Source organism: Schistocerca piceifrons, chromosome 1, assembly GCF_021461385.2.
Source record: "Schistocerca piceifrons isolate TAMUIC-IGC-003096 chromosome 1, iqSchPice1.1, whole genome shotgun sequence".
In the NCBI taxonomy this organism is placed as follows: domain Eukaryota; kingdom Metazoa; phylum Arthropoda; class Insecta; order Orthoptera; family Acrididae; genus Schistocerca; species Schistocerca piceifrons.
This window is the reverse complement of record NC_060138.1, coordinates 1,102,546,669-1,102,567,184: the sequence shown is the minus strand read 5'-3', so window position 1 is coordinate 1,102,567,184 and position 20,516 is coordinate 1,102,546,669. Positions and strand designations below refer to the sequence as shown.

At 43.6% G+C, this 20,516-nt stretch overlaps 2 non-coding genes across 2 annotated transcripts; one reads left to right on the top strand and one right to left on the bottom strand.

The window, feature by feature from the left end:
* The first annotated feature begins 13,829 nt into the window (after nucleotides 1–13,829).
* On the top strand, nucleotides 13,830–13,913 carry Trnap-ugg. Its single transcript has one exon. It is a non-coding gene; the product is annotated as a tRNA-Pro (tRNA).
* Nucleotides 13,914–18,924: 5,011 nt separating this feature from the next.
* On the bottom strand, nucleotides 18,925–18,998 carry Trnat-ugu. Its single transcript has one exon. It is a non-coding gene; the product is annotated as a tRNA-Thr (tRNA).
* Between the last annotated feature and the right edge of the window lie 1,518 nt (nucleotides 18,999–20,516).

Genomic DNA, 20,516 nt, shown 5'->3' with positions numbered 1-20,516 from the left:
ACTGTAACCATGATGTGCAAGGTAAGCAGCTAATTACACAGCGTACTTAATGTAAAATCTAGCTAGATTTCTGTCAGGGCCCGGTGCTTTATTCCCTTTAAGTAATTTTCCAGGAGTGCAGCTGTGTGCGGAACTGAAACGTGGTAGAGAAATGGTTCAGACAAGAAGAGTATTGAACCCTTCGAAATGCGGTGCTACATAAAAATGCTGATAAATAAATGTGCAGATCGAATACGTAACAGTGAGGTACCGAATTGAGAAGCACAGAAATGTAAGCCACAACTGAAGTACAAGAAGGGATCTGTTACCAGGACACATCTAGAGGTATCAAACAACAACCAATTTGGTAATGAAGTAACTTGTAGGGAAGTGAAAACTATAGAGAAAGACTAAGGCTTAAGTAAAGTAAACTGGTCCAGATGGCTGAAAGTTGCAGTAGTTATGCAGAGATGAAGAGGCTTGCACAGGATAGACCAGTGTGGAGGCCTGTTTCAAAGCAGTTTCAGATTGAAAGCCACAATAGAAATATTTTTCCGACAATGGATGTGACACCATTATCTTACATTTGGTAAAGTCTGCAGCGGTTAAATACTGCTATAGTTGTATCCTCATGCGTTAATATGGTTTTAAACACAGGTTTAACATCTGTTGAAATCTTCTCTGGATATCAGCAGAGTCGTGACCCCGTGTTGGTGCAATGTTTGGACGAGTTTTGTACTTTCTTCAGCCAAAGAAAACCCGTCGAATCGTAACGACAACACTAAGCCACATCTCCTCGGCTGGTAACCCGAGAAAATTTCAGCAACGAAATTTGTCGAGAAAGATTGCATTCCCAAACAGATTTCACACTTCAGTTTCAACATGAGGCGAATTAATCAGAGACTGTATGTAAGGTCTGGAATCATTCATTCACTGAATTTACGTATTGATTAACTTGCAAGTGTACCAACGTAAATGGTGAACCTAATTCGTGGATTCTGGACTAAGTGGAAGAAAAAAATAAAGAGGCCTGGAGAACGATATAAAAACGCGCCGCTCACAAACGTTCTTTAGCAAAGGCAAAATTGGAAAATATGAAAATATGAAGTTCAGTGGATTCCCATCCAGTCCCACAGTTCGGTAGGAAAAAGTTTTGGGTCCAGTAAAGAGGTTATGCGAACGTAAATGAAAATTCTGCTAATTAAGGAGAGAAACCGCATTACACGTTGTTCTTACGGAATCGAATATGCGTTGCAGACTAGTGGTTCGATTGGAACTATTTGCGCTAGCTATTGTTGAACATCGTCCATGTATGAAACAAAAGGGTGGCGCATATTTTAAGCTTATTCGTATCCTTCTATCTGCAAACAAGACTAGGAGAAAGAAATACCAGCCTTTAGAAGGCGGACAACCTTCTTGGCCATGACAAAGCCAACACTTAAAAGGTGCAACATATCTACTAAAGACACTCTTACACTACACTTGTCCTCCCTATTCTGGAGTATTGCTGTGCGGTGTGGCATCCCTATCGAGTGGGACTGACGGACTCTCTTTGTATTATCGCGAAGTAGCGGTGATATTGCCACAGGCATGACACGTGAATTGGAGTGGCAATCGTTAAAACAAAAGCGTTTTTCGTTGCAACGGGATCGTCCCATGAAATTTCAATCACCAGTTTTCTCCACCGATTGAGAAAACACTCTGTTAGCACCCACCTACATAGGGAGAAATGATGATCACGATTAAATAAGAGATATCAGGGCTCGCACGGAAATATGTAAGTGCTCGTTTTCCCCGCGCGCCGTTCGAGAGTGGAACGGTAGAGAGACAGCTCGAAAGTGGTTCATTGAACCATCTGACAAGCACTTAGCTGTGAATAGCAGAGTAATCACGTAGATTTATATGGGGTCGAAGTTAAGATCACATGTCTGGAACATCCTAGACACAGCCAACTTATTCAAATTCAGTACGGTATGCAGGAGGAAATTAAGAAATATATCTGTGTCCTACATTCCGCAATTTCTAAACTATAATTGTTATTTTTACTGTTATTGAATTTAGTATTATTGGAATCGGGGAGGATAATTTTGATACAGCAACAAATTACGATGGTTATACGTGCTACCCGTGGGCAGTTCGAGTACGTAGGCTGACAATCTTTGAGTCACAGCCTGACTCGTGTACATGATGGGAGGTTGGTGTAGGGGAGGGGGGTGTGTAGGAAGGGGGAGCCGAGAGAGACGGGGAGGACAGAGCACTTAAAACCTGCTCAAACAGTACGCATGCTCATTGTTTCTTGCGGCGCTAACATGACTCATTCCAAAACAAACGTACTAAAATGACGAAGACGTACTTGATAGCTTATCCAGCAAATACACTGCCTGACAAAAAGAAAGTGAATCAGTCAGAAAACATGGTGGGTTACCAATTTAACTCCGTACAGATACACGTACACCCGATCGGCGAGTATTGAAATGACTACAGTTGCAATTCTCTGTGACAGATAGAAGGATCACCAGAGCGCATTTGTGTTGTTAGTGTTCAGTGTTGTTCAAATGGCTCTGAGCACTATGGGACTCAATTGCTGTGGTCATAAGTCCCCTAGAACTTAGAACTACTGAAACCTAACTAACCTAAGGACAGCACACAACACCCAGCCATCACGAGGCAGAGAAAATCCCTGACCCCGCCGGGAATCGACCTGGGAACCCGGGCGTAGGAAGCGAGAACGCTACCGCACGACCACGAGATGCGGGCTTCAGTGTTGTTACCAGGCTGCTAGGGTACATGACGGGCGTGAACAAAATCACTGTGAATGGGGAGCGTAGATGCCATGTAGTCGTATGAGTCAGCATTATCAGCACTTGACAATTTTAAAGGGGGCCTCATTATGGATCACGTTTTGGGCGGTTGGCCGAATCATGGACTATCCAGTTTTTTTTTTTTTATTTTTAATTGATGGCGGCGGGGGGGGGGGGGGGTGGTATGTGACGGTGGCCCGATATTGGACTGCACGCTAACGTGAGGGCAGGCATAATCGTCGTCAAGGTTCCGGTACAACATGTATATAAACAACACGGGAGGATAGCTACATTGTGCACCAAGCATATCGTGACGCCTTCCCATCTGCACCTGCCGTCTGGAACAAGTAGAGCGCTCCCTGCAACATTCTGTCATCCTCCACTGGTCGGGGACTAGCAGCAGCCAGACTGTAGATCCACTGACACGTAAGTAAGCTGCTGGTCACGCAATGACGCAAAGGGGACCGGGAAGCATGTACTGCTGATGAATAGCGACATACTGTGTTCAGTGATGAATCGTGGTTCTGTGCTACCTCATACGACCATCATCGGCGAGTATGGCGCCGACTCGAGGAGAGGTCGCAGTCTACCGATCCTTGGAAGAGGCACAACGGTGTAGGGAGCCATTGGATATGACTTCAGTGATATCGTCCTACTCAAGTCTGGATTTATCGTTAAGTAGGAGTGGGAGGACTAGGCCACGTTCCGGGGGATGGAGCAATACAGGCTCCGACAGATATAGCGAGTGGCACGCCTCAGAATAGGCAACTCTCTCAGCCCAAACACGCGCCCAAGGTACAGGGTACAGGATCACGGTTGGGTGCGGAATATCAAATGGCTCTGAGCACTATGGGACTTAACTTCTGAGGTCATCAGTCCCCTAGAAAGTAGAACTACTTAAACCTAACTAACCTAAGGACATCACACACATCCATGCCCGAGGCAGGATTCGAACCTGCGGTCGCGCGGTTCCCCACTGTAGCGCCTAGAACCGATCGGCCACTCCGGCCGACTGCGTAACATCGGAAGTCATTGTCGGCCCTGCAATGATCATAAATACAGACGTTTGTCCACCCAAACCTTAAGTCGAAAGAATATATATTAAAGGATATACCAAAATTATGGTCATTACGCAATCAAACCAACAACTGATGCACAATTCTCAATAATTGTAGGTTACTTCTCAGACCTATTGCGATCAAACATATATATAAAAGTTTTAAACAGTACATATGTACATAAAACCAGATAAATGTAATCAACCAAGCTACAAGCCCAGAATACTACAGCTGATGGCCGTAAGCTACCTGGTAAACCTGCTGCGAGTAAGAATATTAAATGCCCAGAATTATTTTACCTTTTAAATATTAACAGACATAGATAAAGGAATAGAACAAGATAATCGTTGAAGCAACAAGTAGCAGGTGTTACTGACAACAGTAGTACTGAGTCGCCAGACCTGCTGCGACCCAGCATATACATACATTAAAAACAACGAAGTTTAAACAGCAATACATATATAAAACTGGAACTATGTTATCTTGCTGACAACGCTAATAATCAGTCGCCAGACCTGCTGTGACCCAACAGATACATATGTAAAAGGAGCTTAAACAGCAACATATATATTTTAAAAAAAAATGTAATCAACCAAGTCACAGCCCCAGAGTACAGCTGCTAGTGGCTGTAAAACATTTGGTAATAACAGTATTTTCAACTGTACGCTGGTTGAGCACTCAACGGCGCTCTGTCTAAAGGCTCCTCTTGTTGCTTGCCGTTAAATTGTCATTCAACGGTGTACGTTAACAGTAGGAAAATTCGGGGAACACTACAAGAAAGTCACGACACGAATCCGCGAGATTCAAACTTACAGATCAAGTTGACAGACTATCATTTAACGGTGAACACACGATCACGCGACCAGAGGCAGATTCAAACTTTCAAACAGTGAGCGGCGCTCTACCAGGAGGCAATCTCGCCGGTGCAACCTTGCGGGCAGTAAAGTAAATAGCGAACAACCGGCACATACTAGCAACCAAGAGTCTAGTCTGCGTGAGGCAGCTTCGAATACCAATGGCCACAGTTTCACAGACCAACGGCCACAGTTTAAACCACCACTTCCTCTTTAGGGGGTGGGGGAGTACAATGCGTAAGGAAAGAGCAATCTTACCACAAGTAGCCGGGAACTCGATAGTACTAACGGCAGAACATCGTGCCTCCAGTCACATCGCCTCACCGCCCTTCTGGCTGAGTCGCAACACAAACCGCGACGAGGCGTGGCTTCCCACCTCAGAACAGCTCACCGCACGATAGAATCCCGCCCGCTAAATGCGACCGTGCATGCGGGCCACCTACCGCAAACTGGTCGTACGCCAGTACGTCCTCTCTCTCCGAAAGCCGCCAGCGATCGCACGCTAAGCACCGTGATCCCCTCTGGCGATGCGCCAGAGGAAGGAGAGCACGGCTCATTCAGATCATGGCTGATATCGATTGAGGGATCTCTGACGGCACAACGGTGGGTCACGCAGATCCTGTCTCCCAGTGTGTTACCTCATGTAATACCATCGCGGTGGCCGAGAGGTTCTGGGCGCTTCAGTCCGGAGCCGCGCTGCTGCTGCGGTCGCAAGTTCGAATCCTGCCTCGGGGATGGATGCGTGTGATGTCCTTAGGTTAATTAGGTTTAAGTAGTTCTAAGTTCTAGGGGAGAGAATGTGGATGAAGATGAAATTGGAGATATGATACTGTGTGAAGTGTTTGACAGAGCACTGAAAGACCTAAGTCCAAACAAGACCCCTAGAGTAGACAACATTCCATTAGAACTACTGACAGCCTTGAGAGAGCGAAGCCTAACAAAACTCTACCATCTAATGAGCAAGATGTATGAGACAGGCGAAATACACTCAGGCTTCAAGAAGAATATAATAATTCCAACCCCAAAGAAAACAGGTGTTGACAGCTGTGAAAATTACCGAACTATCAGTTTAATAAGCCACGGCTGGAAAATACTAACACGAAAACTGGTAGAAGCCGACCTCGGGGAAGATCAGTTTGTATTCCGTAGAAATGTTGGAACACGTGAGGCAATACTGACCCTGCGATTTATGTTAGAAAATAGAATAAGGAAAGGCAAACCTACGTTTCTAGCATTTGTAGACTTAGAGAAAGCTTTTGACAATGTTGACTGGAATACTCTTTCAAATTCTGAAGGTAGCAGGGGTAAAATACAGAGAGCGAAAGGTTCTAGCCTCTCACCATTGTTATTCAATCTGTATAGGACACAAAAGAAGAATTCGGAGTACGAATTAAATTCCATGGAGAAGAAATAAAAACTTTGAGGTTCGCCGATGACATTGTAATTCTGTCAGAGACAGCAAAGGACTTGGAAGAACAGTTGAATGGAATGGATAGTGTCTTGAAAGGAGGGTATAAGATGAACATCGACAAAAGCAAAACGAGGATAATTGAATGTAGTCGAATTAAGTCGGGTGATGCTGAGGGAATTAGATTAGGAAATGAGACATTTAAAATAGTAAAGGAGTTTTGCTATTTGGGGAGCAAAATAACTGATGATGGTCGAAGTAGAGAGAATATAAAATGGAGACTGGCAATGGGAAGGAAAGCGTTTCTGAAGAAGAGAAATTTGTTAACATCGAGTATAGCTCTGTGTCAGGACGTCGTTACTGAAAGTATTTGTATGGAATGTAGCCATGTATGGAAGTGAAACGTGGACGATAAGTAGTTTGGACAAGAAGAGAATAGAAGCTTTCAAAATGTGGTGCTACAGAAGAATGCTGAAGATTAGATGGGTAGATCATATAACTAATGAGGAGGTATTGAATAGAATTGGGGAGAAGAGAAGTTCGTGGCACTACTTGACTAGACGAAGGGATCGGATGGGAGGACATGTTCTGAGGCACCAAGGGATCACCAATTTAGTATTGGAGGGCAGCGTGGTGGGTAAAAATCGTAGAGGGAGACCACGAGATGAATATACTAAACAAATTCAGAAGGATGTTGGTTGCAGTAGGTACTGGGAGATGAGGAAGCTTGCATAGGATGGAGTAGCATGGAGAGTTGCATCAAATCAGTCTCTGGGCTAAAGACCACAACAACATGTTCTAGGGGACTGATGACCTCAAATGCTAAGTCCCATAGTGCTCAGAGACATTTTTTTGACAGCATCTCGATGGAATTTTTCAAAAGGACTATACTCGTACACATATGGCTCGCGTCTCTATAAACTGACTGTGTGGTACTGACGTACTCCAGTGGCCAGCAAGATCCTCAGATACGTTCTCGCTACTGCGTATGTGGGACCAGCTCAGTCGTCACCTCCGCCCCAGTTTCAGTACCAAGGATATCAGAGACTAGTTACAACAGCTGTCGTCCAGTTTGCCTAAGATGAAACAACGGCTTTAGGATGTGGATAACCCAGCTGTTTAGTACTATACTTGGAAAGCTAATCAGAAAATGAGGGAAAAGAAGAACCAAGAATTTAAAAAATCATAACCGCGAAAAAAAAGGGGACACTCTGTGAAATGATTGATTGGCTCTTGCAGACGATCTTGTCATCGTAGTTGAATCTACAGAAAATGCAACAATGTAGATGTATCTCCTACAAGCAGCTTCAAAACCAGGTCTGTTCACATCTTTTGAAAAAACACAGTATATGACAGACGCGAAGGAGGAATGGAAATACTTCGACACTGACTATAGATTAATAAAAAGGGCTACAAAATTTCAATTTGTAAATGAAATAATACAACCGAAAGCTTAGGAAAATGAAGTTAGCAAGAGCATGGAAAGCGGAAGTGGCTTTTTAATTAACAAAAAACTTGTATAACAAGAAATCATAAACGCGAAGTTCCAGTACTGCAACACTGTCGTTAGACTAGAATGTCATTATGGTTCAGAATGTCTTCCGTTAAATACAGGCAAATAATCAGATGAAATGAAAAAGATGGAAAGGAAAATAACCACGAAAATTTTGCCAAGAAAATGTGACAATAGGAAATGGAAATTATGAAGTAATAAAGCAGTTTATGAAAAACCAAAACGAATGTTATACACTATGAGAAAGGGAGGAGTTGTATTCTATGAACGCTTAAAAAGGCTAGACTACATGAAAAGGAAAAACAATAACATTTTAAATGTTTACACAGAAAACCATAAACATCAATAGCATGGATCAATGAACTTAGAATCAGAGATGATGATGGAAATAGAAATAACGGAGGAAAAAATAGGAGAAAGACAGAAGTTAAGAGCACAAGTTAAAAGTTTCAAGGTCTTCCAGGGGAAAACAAAAGATGACAGGCGCAATATGGGCAAAAGAAAGAATATAACATACGGACACAAAGAGCTTAAAAAAAACCATGAATATCTGGTAGTGAATTTTTTTAGCCTCAAAAGTGCCTTTTCTAAATCTACAATTTTTATCATTAGCAAAAGATGCAATATAACCTACATTGCCCTTGGTCTGCTGCTGTAAGAAACCTCTGTACTCTTTCACCTACACGAGCCATGCAAATAAAAAATTCTCCACGTGAAGATGGTGGTGTGAACTATCGAAATGCGTAGCGTCAAAATAAACGAGTTACTGACGCAGGAAACTGGTTTATTTGCATATATCAACAGTCGCAGCCCTGAAATGCTGAGGCGTTCAGCTCAAAAACGGGAGTTATCATTTTTGGGATATATTAGTTACCGGTAGTACTGTAGTTGTTATTATCACACGATTCCGTATCTGCTGGTGCTGAAATGCAACGTGTGCAGTGACTTTTTCCCTGAGGCTTGATGAGGTGAAACTCCATAAGCTTCGGCCAAGTCAGTTCTATGATAACGCAGACGCATTGTGAAAAATTAGTACAAGGAAAAGAGGCGGGAATATCAGAAACAACCACATTAGAGTTCATGCAGAACGTGCCTATTCCACTGATATCGGTAACTGATGTGTTCTGTCTGAGGCAGCCATGGTATTCATAGATTTTCCGAAAAAACTTTGATCAATATGTACGACGAAGCAATCTCAAAGAAGGGTCCTAATGCAGTGGTTCCTCTCCTTATAAGTTTCATAACGGGATGTGTACCCTCAAGAGTGAAAACTTTGTACGTATTTTCAGATGCCTGTGCGGGACAGAACAGAAATCGCACAACTGTTCAAGTCTGGTACACTTCCGTTCACAAACGTAGATCTTCCAACGTTTTCCACATGTCCCCAAACCGTGGACACTACTATAATGCTTGTGATAGGGATTTTACAAGGTTCGAATTACGAAAAAGGGAACATGACAGATTATATACTCCCTAACAAAGGTTCACAGTATTACAGAAAGCAAGGAAACACATGCTGTTTCTGAGAGGGCTGTTCTCTGGGCTATTTTACCACTGCATCTGATGGGGGTGCGATGCGGAGTTTTCCCTTGTCAGTGGCGGCTCTTCATTGGGACAAAGAACAAATACTGACCTGACAGACTATGATCCGACGAGTCGCGATTTAGCCTCTTTTTCATATCATGCATGAAGGAGAGTTCGCTGTCGGCCCGATGAGGTGCTGAACCTGCAGTGTGTGGAGGGCGAAGTTCAAGTCCCAGGTGATTCTGATACTTCTGCGAGTTTTTTTGTTTTGTTTTTGTTTTTACTGACATTTGGCTCCATTCATTTAGGTGAGCGTGAACATGAACCAGCATGTCTCTCAACATTCTCGGTGACCAAGTGATGTCCTTTCTTCGACATATTCACAAAGTGATTCAAAGCACACTGCCTTCTTTCAAGAGGCAAAAGGGATGTTTACAGAGTTGTGCGTAGAAGTTCTTGTTTTTTACCCTGTCTTACGTCGTCTGGCCCGCAGAATAACCGGTGTTAATCACACAGGAAAAATCCTGGGACTATTTGGAACGGCGCTTGAAACGTGGCAGTAAACATCCCTGCAATATGGCAGCTCTAGAAGATCTAGTCATCACTGAGTGACTTCAACTACACACTGATAAGCGCCAGTACTTAAATACCAGCATCTAGAGCATTTTACCACCAGCAGATAGATAGCTATTATCAACATTCGTGGTAAGGATTTGTTTTATATATATATATATTTTTACATTCGCGTGGATATGAAGAAATATTTGCACAAACAATTATGAAGACTTGAGCCTCAATGCCGCAAACGTTAGGTCTTTTATGGATGGTAAAACACTGGACACGTATTCGATGGAACTGCTTTTCCAATCCCGGTCCTATTATCCCGATTTTCTAGATGTCCCTACATCGATTAAAGGCGAATGCCGAGATCGCACCTTTACCAGAGCACAACCTGTTGTGTTGGCAGAAGAGCCAACACCGTGTTACTAGTGGAGGCTGAAATGCACGCGTTTTAGCTCACGCAGGCTGGCGTGAGGAGGGAAGGACTATACTGACGTGAGGTCTGGAACATGACAAGGAATTAGAATTCAGAAAGCGGACGTAATTAGTTTGATACTTAACTTTAATCCATTAATGATGAACGTCGCTCTTGACGGTACATGATTCACAATATTATCTGTTCAGAATACATTCATAGTTACTGAATATGGCGCCTTGCTAGGTCGTAGCAAATGGCGTAGCTGAAGGCTATGCTAAACTGTCGTCTCTGCAAATGGGAGCGTATATAGACAGTGAACCACTGCTAGCAAAGACGGCTGTACAACTGGGGGCGAGTGCTAGGAAGTCTCTCTCTCTAGACTAGACCTGCCGTGTGGCGGCGCTCGGTCTGCAGTCACTGATAGTGGCGACACGCGGGTCCGACGTATACTAACGGACTGCGGCCGATTTAAAGGCTACCACCTAGCAAGTGTGGTGTCTGGCGGTGACACCACACATCCCATTTCCATCCGTGTCATCCGCCAGTCCGTCTGCAATTACTACATCGGCGACTGGACATTTGATCTTCCTTCGTTCCCTCTTCAGACGGTGGTATCTTACATTTTGGACCTTCATGACCTACAGTTCACTGAAACCCTAACAGTAACAGTAACCGTGACCGACGACCGTACTTGGACAGTAGTTTGTGGCGTCTTTCCGGGCGAGACCCCTTTCTGGTAGCAGACAGAAGCGGAGTGCTGGCGCAGTATCAGCGCGGAGTTAAGTCCGGTGTTATCTGGCTGTGTGTGATCCGCTACTACTGCTGCTGCCGCCACTGCTGGGGGGTATCGACCCGCGGCCCGGCAACAATAGAGCATCTGGCCGCGCGCCAGGGCACACCACACGGCTCCAGCTCCAGACGCAGGCGGCTGGAAAGCCTGCGCGCTGCCACGTCCACACTGCTCAACGTAACGCCGGGGGATGGCCGGCCGTCTTGGCGCGTTTCTCCTATCTCTACGGAGCTTTCCCTCTTCATTATGTACGAAGATCGCCCGAAGTTTCTACAAACGATTGCTAGAAGTGCGGCGCGGTACGGTACGGTACTTTTTACCGCCCTGCCAGTGTCCAGCAATGTTCATTTGTCTAGCTAAAAGCTGTAGTAGAAAATACTACTGTCTACTGCAGGTCGCAACATACATACGGCAAACGGGATGTGGCTAACTACTGAAATAAAAGTTTTAACTTGGCAATGTAAATTTTCAGGTGTATTTTCACGCTAAAGATAACAGTCAATAATGCCAAGTCCGTACTAAGTGGCAACACAATGTAAAGTTCACACGCACAACGCAATCACACACGTAGCCAGTTTATGGTATTTACACCCGTTACCGAAGTTAATAGAGTTCACTAGATCGTTTAGTTATGCAAATGCTCGCTCAAATGTTGTGCGCTCTGCTCTACACGTAATACCTGTTCCAGTCTTAGATAGCACAACACGCCACGCGGTTTTAACTAAGAGTCAAAAGCAATCATTTTGATATTCCGTCCGAAATTCCATACGACTTCCACTATATCGTTCACTTAAATACTACACTTTGTACTACTTCGCGAACTCGTATTTGGATTTTTTCCCGCGATTTTACAGTACTTTCGTCGGAGTTGCTTTCAATCAGATGTTACTAGTTCGAATTCTCAGCCCCGACCCCCCCCTAGATCACACCAAAGGCTTTGTTCCCAGCATAGATTGGCGTGAGCCTGCAGTTTTCTGATTGGCTGATATCACAAACAGCAAATCAGGTTGCAGTATTATCCCGCGCTAACCCGCGCTTTACTTCAATGACCAATCATAGTAAAACATTTCTTTCTATGGCAATTGCTAAATAAATAAATTAGAAAAGTATCAAATATAAAATTACTCCTTCTGAAATTACCGATTAATTTGTGTTCTTCTCATGATTTATTAGCACCATAAACTGACTGCACATTTAATTATAGTAAATCCCCTGTATGTTTGACTAGTACTTCGTGAATGAACAAAACAATTTTCATTTACTTCTGTTCTTCTTCACTCATACAACACTCACACTGCTAATTACTACGCATATAAAACAATTACAATTATGCAAATACATTAAATATTAATTAAACATAACTGTACAACATTGTTTTGACTACGACTGCTAGCACTGTCCGTCAACTGCTGACCTCTGCGGCCTACTAGTACAACTATGTGCAGCTCTTTAACTCAGGTCCATGCCAGCTGGTGACATCTGTCGATGACTCATGCCTATAACGATATCGTCCTAACAAGTGACAGGAGCGATGCGAAGGCGCTACGCCTCAGATGGCACTGTTGAGATGTGACTATAATCATCACTGCCTTTTCAGATACAGCTATGGTGGCATTGGAATATTCCTCGGAGTTTCCGCAGCGTTCAAATGGTTGAAATGGCTCTGAGCACTATGGGACTTAACATCTATGGTCATCAGTCCCCTAGAACTTAGAACTACTTAAACCTAACTAACCTAAGGACAGCACACAACACCCAGCCATCACGAGGCAGAGAAAATCCCTGACCCCGCCGGGAATCGAACCCGGGAACCCGGGCGTGGGAAGCGAGAACGCTACCGCACGACCACGAGATGCGGGCTTTCCGCAGCGTCGTCGCACTTGTAACCTACATTTACATCACCATTACCAGTTTATCCATCCGGTTTTGTATTCTCGTCTCGGTTTCAGTAATCAGGTTATTTAAGAAGGGCGGGTGATTGGCCCACCGCTTCCGATTGCCTCGGTGGGTCTGCCACCCTATCGTCCAGGCACTGACGATTTGCCAGATGCTCGGCATATGGGCTTGGCATTTCCTCCACACCCCTATACATGGTTTAACAGCCAGCATCGGTTATGTGGGGGAAATGGGAAGGAAAAGAAAAAGGATGGGCTAGGGATGGGAAAAGGACAGGAGACAGGTTTTAGATAGGTCGTTGAGGGACATACTTCGTCTGGCTCCTCCCCTTTGGCCTGTCCGGCATGGGTGACCCTCCTGGTAGCTACGCTACCGCCGGCATAGCCCTCCGGACCCAGAGCACGCAAACCTCACCCGCACGGACCGTGCTACTTCAAGGCAGTGTCAGAAATTAAATATTGCCGGCAATACAGGGTAGTTAAACAGTCTGACAAGTTCATACGGGTGTTGCAAGAGAGGCTGTGCCGAGAAACACTTGTAAAGTTAAAAATTCGATACGTTGCACTGTTTCCGAGTTGTTTAGCATTGAAGATGACCTATCAGGCTGTCGCAAATTCAAGCAGATTGCTGAGAAAGAGTCGCCAAACGTGGTCCTCAAACCGAACAGGGGTAGCTTTTGCTCACCTAGCTTAAATTTCTCACTTCCGAAAAAGTGGTGGTGGTGTGTTGGGGCTTATGGGCGCTCAACATCGAGGTCATCAGCGCCCGAAAAAAGCACATTGTAAGTGGTAATGAGCATCTGAGCACGTGGTAACTCTTAAGGACGTCACACACATCCATGCCCGAGGCAGGATTCGAACCTTCGACCGTAGCGGTCGCGCGGTTCCAGACTGTAGCGCCTAGAACCGCTCTGCCACCCCGGCCGGCTAAATGTTGCCTGCCAGCATTACCGGCCATACATATTGCACCCTAATGACGCCCGGCAATATTGCCCGTCAATGCTCGCCAGCAGTATTTGCGATAGCCAGCCGGAGTGGCCGAGCGGTTCTAGGCGCTACGGTCTGGACCCGCGTGACCGCTACGGTCGCAGGTTCGAATCCTGCCTCTGGCATGGATGTGTGTGATGTTCTTAGGTTAGTTAGGTTTAAGTAGTTCTAAGTTCTAGGGGACTGATGACCTCAGATGTTAAGTTCCATAGTGCTCAGAGCCATTTTTTGAGTATTTGCGATAACACATTTTCGTGGCAGAAGTATTTACACGGGTCACACTACAGCCACAAAAATGGACGGGAGCGAGCTAGTCTAAGTGAGCCTGGCGGCCCTGTTCCTACACCACACAACGAAGAAAGAACTAGAGAGGCTTTGAGGATACGTTCTTTAAGTAAGGGGAATGCTTCAGAAAATCTTGTGAACTGATGCTGAATACATTCCTATTACTGAATTTTGCCAGAATGTCTAAGCATATTTCGAATATACCGTATATGCAATTGATCTGAGAATTGATAAAATCAGTACAAATACGAAAGAACGATACAAGCGAACTGGCGATTACCCTTCGGTTTTTAGCTACAAGTGATTCGTGCAGTACTGTAATGTACCTTTTTAAAGTGCACTATTCGTCCATCAGCCTCTTGCTACCAGAAGTATGCAATGCTGTGGTAGAAGAACTGAAGCATTTTATTAATTACGTCACCAGGGCAGTGACAGAACTATGAATTCCATAAATGCGAAAGATGTGCGATCATAGCTGGCCCCAGAAAGTAATCTATACAAAGATGGAAATTTGAAGAAGGATAGTTGACAAGTTGCTATCTATTAACGAGAAAATACGTAATGAAGCTCTCAAAAGATTTCAAATAAAGTATGCCTCTCTGCAGTAGATCTTTGTATACGTCCTATAGCTCTGGTTGTAGATGTTCGGCGTTTATGAAATTCGTAGTTCCCTCGCTTGTTCACTACTTCTTTGCTGTAGACAACAAACAGACCAAGTGGCTCTATGTTCGCGCGAGAATTACGAACGAAAGTGAAACATTATTATTACCGGTCAGAGGGAAGCACTTAAAGACAAGGACACAATAGATACGGCCCAGCCATACGAGATATTCCCCAGTTCTGGTGGACAACACCGGCAAAGCCGCGGCAATACTCCGGCTCAGCAATATTGCCCGGCCGTAACGCAGTATTGGTGAGTACTGCAGTCGCACTGCAGCAGTGTTGAGGGAAAACTACTGCGGTACTGCGGTCACACAATGCCGTAAAATACTACCCACGTAAATTCACCTATACCGACCTGCGGCGAGCGAGACAAATTGTGCGGTGTAGTGCTCCGCGGATTTAATCGGAAACTTTCATTAGCGGATCAGGATTAATTGTGTCTATGCAACACTAACAAATCAGTCCAAAAATAGTCGCCAGGTTCACTTTGAGCCACGAGACGCAGTTAAACTTCTCACATCTCGCAACTCGATAGTTAAAAGTACTGTAGCTGTCTGTCTATTTTCAGGAAAGATTCCCAGATACGACCACTGGACTGGAATACGTTGACCCCCAATACAACTGTACACTGCCTCCAGCTGGCTACTAGCAGCTCTCGCCGACTCACAACACAGCAAAACAGAAATACTGTTCAAAGTCAATATGGAGAGAGTGACACAATACGATCACTCTAAAATTTCTACGGAAACAAATATATTGACTGCTATTGAATCTCGCTGAGTCCGATTCGCCCAGTAAAGCGAGCCACTTCGCTCCGCGATCTGATTAAGAAACGTTGCCTACTAGGCACGTGCGACACTCGCCTAGAAAACTAGAAAATCCCTAACCAGGATTTCACGCCGGCTCACGACAACGCACTTCAGATTTTTGTAGACTTGCATTACTGGAAAAAGAATTTGGTTGATCATACAGGATCATCGACTAGCCACCTTAGCGTAAGTTTCAGTTAGATTAAGTAATGTGCAAGCCTACGGACTGATCAGCTCAGCAACTTGGCCCTATAGGGACTTACCACAAAATCACCGGCTAAAGATTCATCATTTTGATTTGCAGCTCCTTGTATTGGCCGTGTTTGCAGTTAAAATTGTTGGATGTGAGGTTCGCCAGTTACGCAAAACACCGTTTTTTCTCAGTACCCAAACATGTTTCGGCACCACTGTGCCATCATCAGTGGATTTTCGTTTTTATTTATTCTGCAATGTGAACATTTTTGTTAAATGATTATAAAATTATGTGCATCTCTAGTTCAAACAAGAGATCGCTTCTTTTCGTAAATACCTGCATTCGAGAAGATAGAAATTTTCGCATCAACATCGTTTGGTTGCAGATGATACGCTGCCTGTAGTAATTAACACACAAGTGATCCAGAAAATTCATGCACACCAAATGTAAAGGTATTTACAAAAAGAAACGATCTGTTGTTTGAACTAAAGAGGCACATAATTTTATAATCTTTTAACAGAAATATTCACATTGCAGAATAAGTAAAAACGAAAACGCACTGATGATGGCACAGTGGTGCCAAAAAATGTTTAGGTACTGAGAAATATCGGTGTTTTGCATAACTGGTGGACCTCACATCCAACCGGCTAAAGACAGAACACCAACTCTGCTTCAGAGCGTATACAACACGTACAGCCTCGAGGGCTGTGAGCCGAATCCTCAGTTTAGCAAGTTCAATTCCACTCCACGAAATTGTTTAACATTTAGACACTTCGGGAAATTAGAATTAAGAGCAGAATGTAGACATTTTTCGTTCGCCTTTCCCAGCTTCTGCTTGTATTGTTTCTGTGAGATGTTGCTTCCTGCAAAGACTCGTACAAATATCACTGCGACGAGTACTGGAAAACATGGCCGTCATGGGAAAATCAGACACACCTGACCCGGCCTCCTAAGCTCTGACTACCCGAGCTCAGCTTGGGGAAATACCAAGCGGCCCATCAACTCGAGGCTGAAGAAAGCCTGCTTCCCCTGAAACTGACCGTCGTAGACAACAGCCGCAGGAAGATCACACAGGCGCGACCGTAAATGATATGTGACAATATACGGGAACAGTAAACCAAATGCTCAATGTAGAATCTGCTTTTTGACCTCCTCCCGATCATGTGTTCAAAGAGATAAATTTCAGGATTAGCCATAGAACACTAAAAGAGGGAAAATGTTATGTTGCTACAAAACCATGGCAAGTATTACTAATTACATTTTATTCAAAGGGAGACATAATCTGTAGTTTATGTATTAATTAATTACAATTATTAGATCTCCAATGGTATGTTACTTTCAGAGTCAAGTGCAGAATGTTCTGTTTTATACCCTACTACAATCGTGAGTTTTACGAAGGTTTGATAACCCAGTGTTAATAACCATTCTTGAAATTGTTTGTAAAGGCGAAAAATACAGAGGTACTGCCGCACGAAATTTTGTAAGGGGAGTTAAGTTTGCCATAGTATTACAACTACGCACATACATACAGTGCATCACAAAAGTATTTTGCCGCTTTCATTGTTCTTTAAATGTGAAGTTGTCTTCGAACATTTGAGGCCCACGTGAAGCAATTGCCGGTCCATTCTGCAGTGTGAATACTGTCTGACAATGTACCACAAGCAGGTCGCTGTATAATATAATTAACTACGTGCAATGTATATTTGCATTATAAGACACCATAACATGCAGTCACTTTATTATTCCGGCACATGTCGTATAGGCGGCAGTGGTCCTAGCTGTAGTCGGGGCAGGCTCATTCTGTGCTGAGTTTCCGTGTTCTTAACACGCATGGTGCACAGTACGATGGGGCGGAAAGGAAACAACACATCATTTGAAGAGAGACAACTTGTTATTTTCCATCACGCTAAAGGACGTTCCGAAAGACAGACTGCCGCCTGTTTAAAAATGAGTAAGAGTACTGAAAGTGACATTATACGAAGATGCAACAGAGAAAATAGAATTGAAGATAAGCCAAAAACGAGGCGACCAAAGAAGCTGAGTAGAAAAGAGGAAACCGGAGTAGTAAGAAAAATTAAAACAAATCCAAAGTTGTCGGCAATAAAAATTGCTACCGCAGAGCATCAGGAATATGGGAAGGACGTGCACCCTGGAACAGTCCGACGAAACATCAGACGAGAGGGGTATAATGGTAGAGTAAGCAGGAAGAAGACTATGATAAATGAGAAAAGTACTAAGCAACGACTGGACTTCGCGAAGCAGCACGTAAATAAAAGTGTCAGTTGGTGAGACGAAGTAATTTTTGTCGATGAATGTCAAGTGCAAATGTTCTTCTCAAACGGAAGACCTATGACTTGGGGAAAACCACTTTAATTTCAATCGAAGCATCTGCAACCCACAGTTAAACACGATGGTGGAGGTGTCATGATTTGAGGTTCCATGTCGTCATCTGGGGTAGGCGAAATAGCGTTCATTGGAGGTACAATGTACAAGTGTAAGTATCTGAACATCCTAAAAGAGAACTTACCGCAAAGTGCTACGAGTTTCAGGCTTTCGAGGACGTTCAAATTGCCTCAAGGAAAAGCGGATACTGTGAGACTATGGCCGGCCGCTGTCGCCGAGCGGTTCTAGGCGCTTCAGTCCGGAACCACGCTGCTGCTACGGTAGCAGGTTCGAATCCTGCCTCGGGATGGATGTGTGTGGTGTCCTTAGGTTAGTTAAGTTTAAGTAGTTCTAAGTTCTAGGGGACTGATTACCTCAGATGTTAAGTCCCATAGTGCTCAGAGCCATTTGAACCATTTTTGTGAGACTATGGACGCTGTATAATTGCCCAAAGTTTTTGCATACTTCTCCTCAGAGTCCAGACTTGAACCCAACAGAAAATCTTTGGAGTGAATTGTATCGAAAAGTACGACAAACGCCAGTGACATCAAAAGAAGCTTTAAAGGAACGAATACTGGAAGAATGACGACAAATTAGTCCTAATTATATGCGAAAGGTCGTTCATAGCATGCCTAAACGTATGGAACAAGTGATTAGCAAAAAGACTGCATACAAGGTATTAAAACGTACACTTTTGTGATTGTTATAACTGCCGCCTGAAAACTTTCGTGAAATTACAATGAAATCCAGACCACTAGATGCTTACAGGCGTTGAGAAATACCAACGGGGACAATTGAAAAGTGTGCCCCGACCGGGACTCGACCCCGGGATCTCCTGCTTACATGGCAGACGCTCTATCCGACTGAGCCATCGAGGACACAGAGGATAGTGTGACTGCATTCAGTTTTAAGCAAAAACTGATTTTTCACGCATCAGAATATCTATGGTGTCATATCTCCCGAACTGTGTCGTACAATGACATAATTTTTAGGCACATTCAGTGGTATACGTGGATACTGTCTGCGAAATGTGGTGCGAATATAGTTATTAGTAAAGAAGTACGTTTTGGCCGTTTAGTGATATTTGATTAGAACCAGTATCTTCGTTGATTATATACTATGATGCGCGTAACTCATGTTTTACCGCCGGGAGAAGATCCAGCGTCAGAAATCCTAGATATATTTTTCATACTCCGACCTGTTACAAAGCGTCAAAGGTGTATGTCTGTCGTCTGGATGGCTCATGAGTATTTGTACAGCGCAGCCTTGGGTTCGTGTTGCTGCGGATGTAGATAAAGGAGATGCTGAAACCTGGTGCCGACACATTGCCTTCTACTCTTTGTAATGAACCCTCGAATCTTCCATATGGCAACTGAAATTTTCGATTCCGTATAAATTTTGGTAGTTTATTCCTTACTTAAACTATATATTCCGCATATGAAGATATTTCTGAATATATTTGATTGCTTAAAAACTCAAAGTTTTGAACATGGCTGCTTGGTTCAGTGACCGTTTATAAATTAAAGTGGAATCAAATGAGTCCTCGGTCACAATTTTTTAGTGTTATTAACCAGGTGTCAACACTTCTAAGAGTGCCTTCATCAGAATTTAGACACTTAACTTGGTCTATAACAATTACAAATTTATGGGAAGAAAAAAATTTTATATAAAAAAGTGTTACGTACTGACTAACAAGACAGTACTTACATGTCACGTATGAAGTAAGTAACAGGCCAGAAGGGTTTTAGTCCTTTTAAATATTTTGTGACTAAAGCTCTTCTGGCCTGTTATTTATTTTATATGTGACATGTAAGTACTGTCTGTCATGTACTGTTAGTCAGTTCTTACACTTTTATATAAAATTTTTTTTTCTTCCCATAAATTTGTAATTATGGTTCAAATGGCTCTGAGCACTATGGGACTCAACATCTGAGGTCATCAGTCCCCTAGAACTTAGAACTACTTAAACCTAACTAACCTAAGGACATCACACACATCCATGTCCGAGGCAGGATTCGAACCTGCGACCATAGCGGTCGCGCGTTCCAGACTGAAGCGCCTAGAACCGCTAGGCCACTCCGGCCGGCTGTAATTATGTCTAAATTCTGATGAAAGTACTCTTAGAAGTGCTGAAACCTTGTAAATAAGACTAAAAAATTGTGACCGAGGGCTCATTTGTTTCAATTTTGCCTAGAAACTATTTACCTAATAATATATTTTTCATTGTTCATATCGATCCATTTCGTGATATCGATCTTGAACCATGAAAATCAGTAATCACAAATGTCAGCTTAAATTATCTCTCTAAGCGTGGCTGCTATCGCGTTAAGTGTCAACAAGCCACATGTTAGCGCGTCACATTACTAGCAACATAATAACGAAGGCTGAGCATCCCT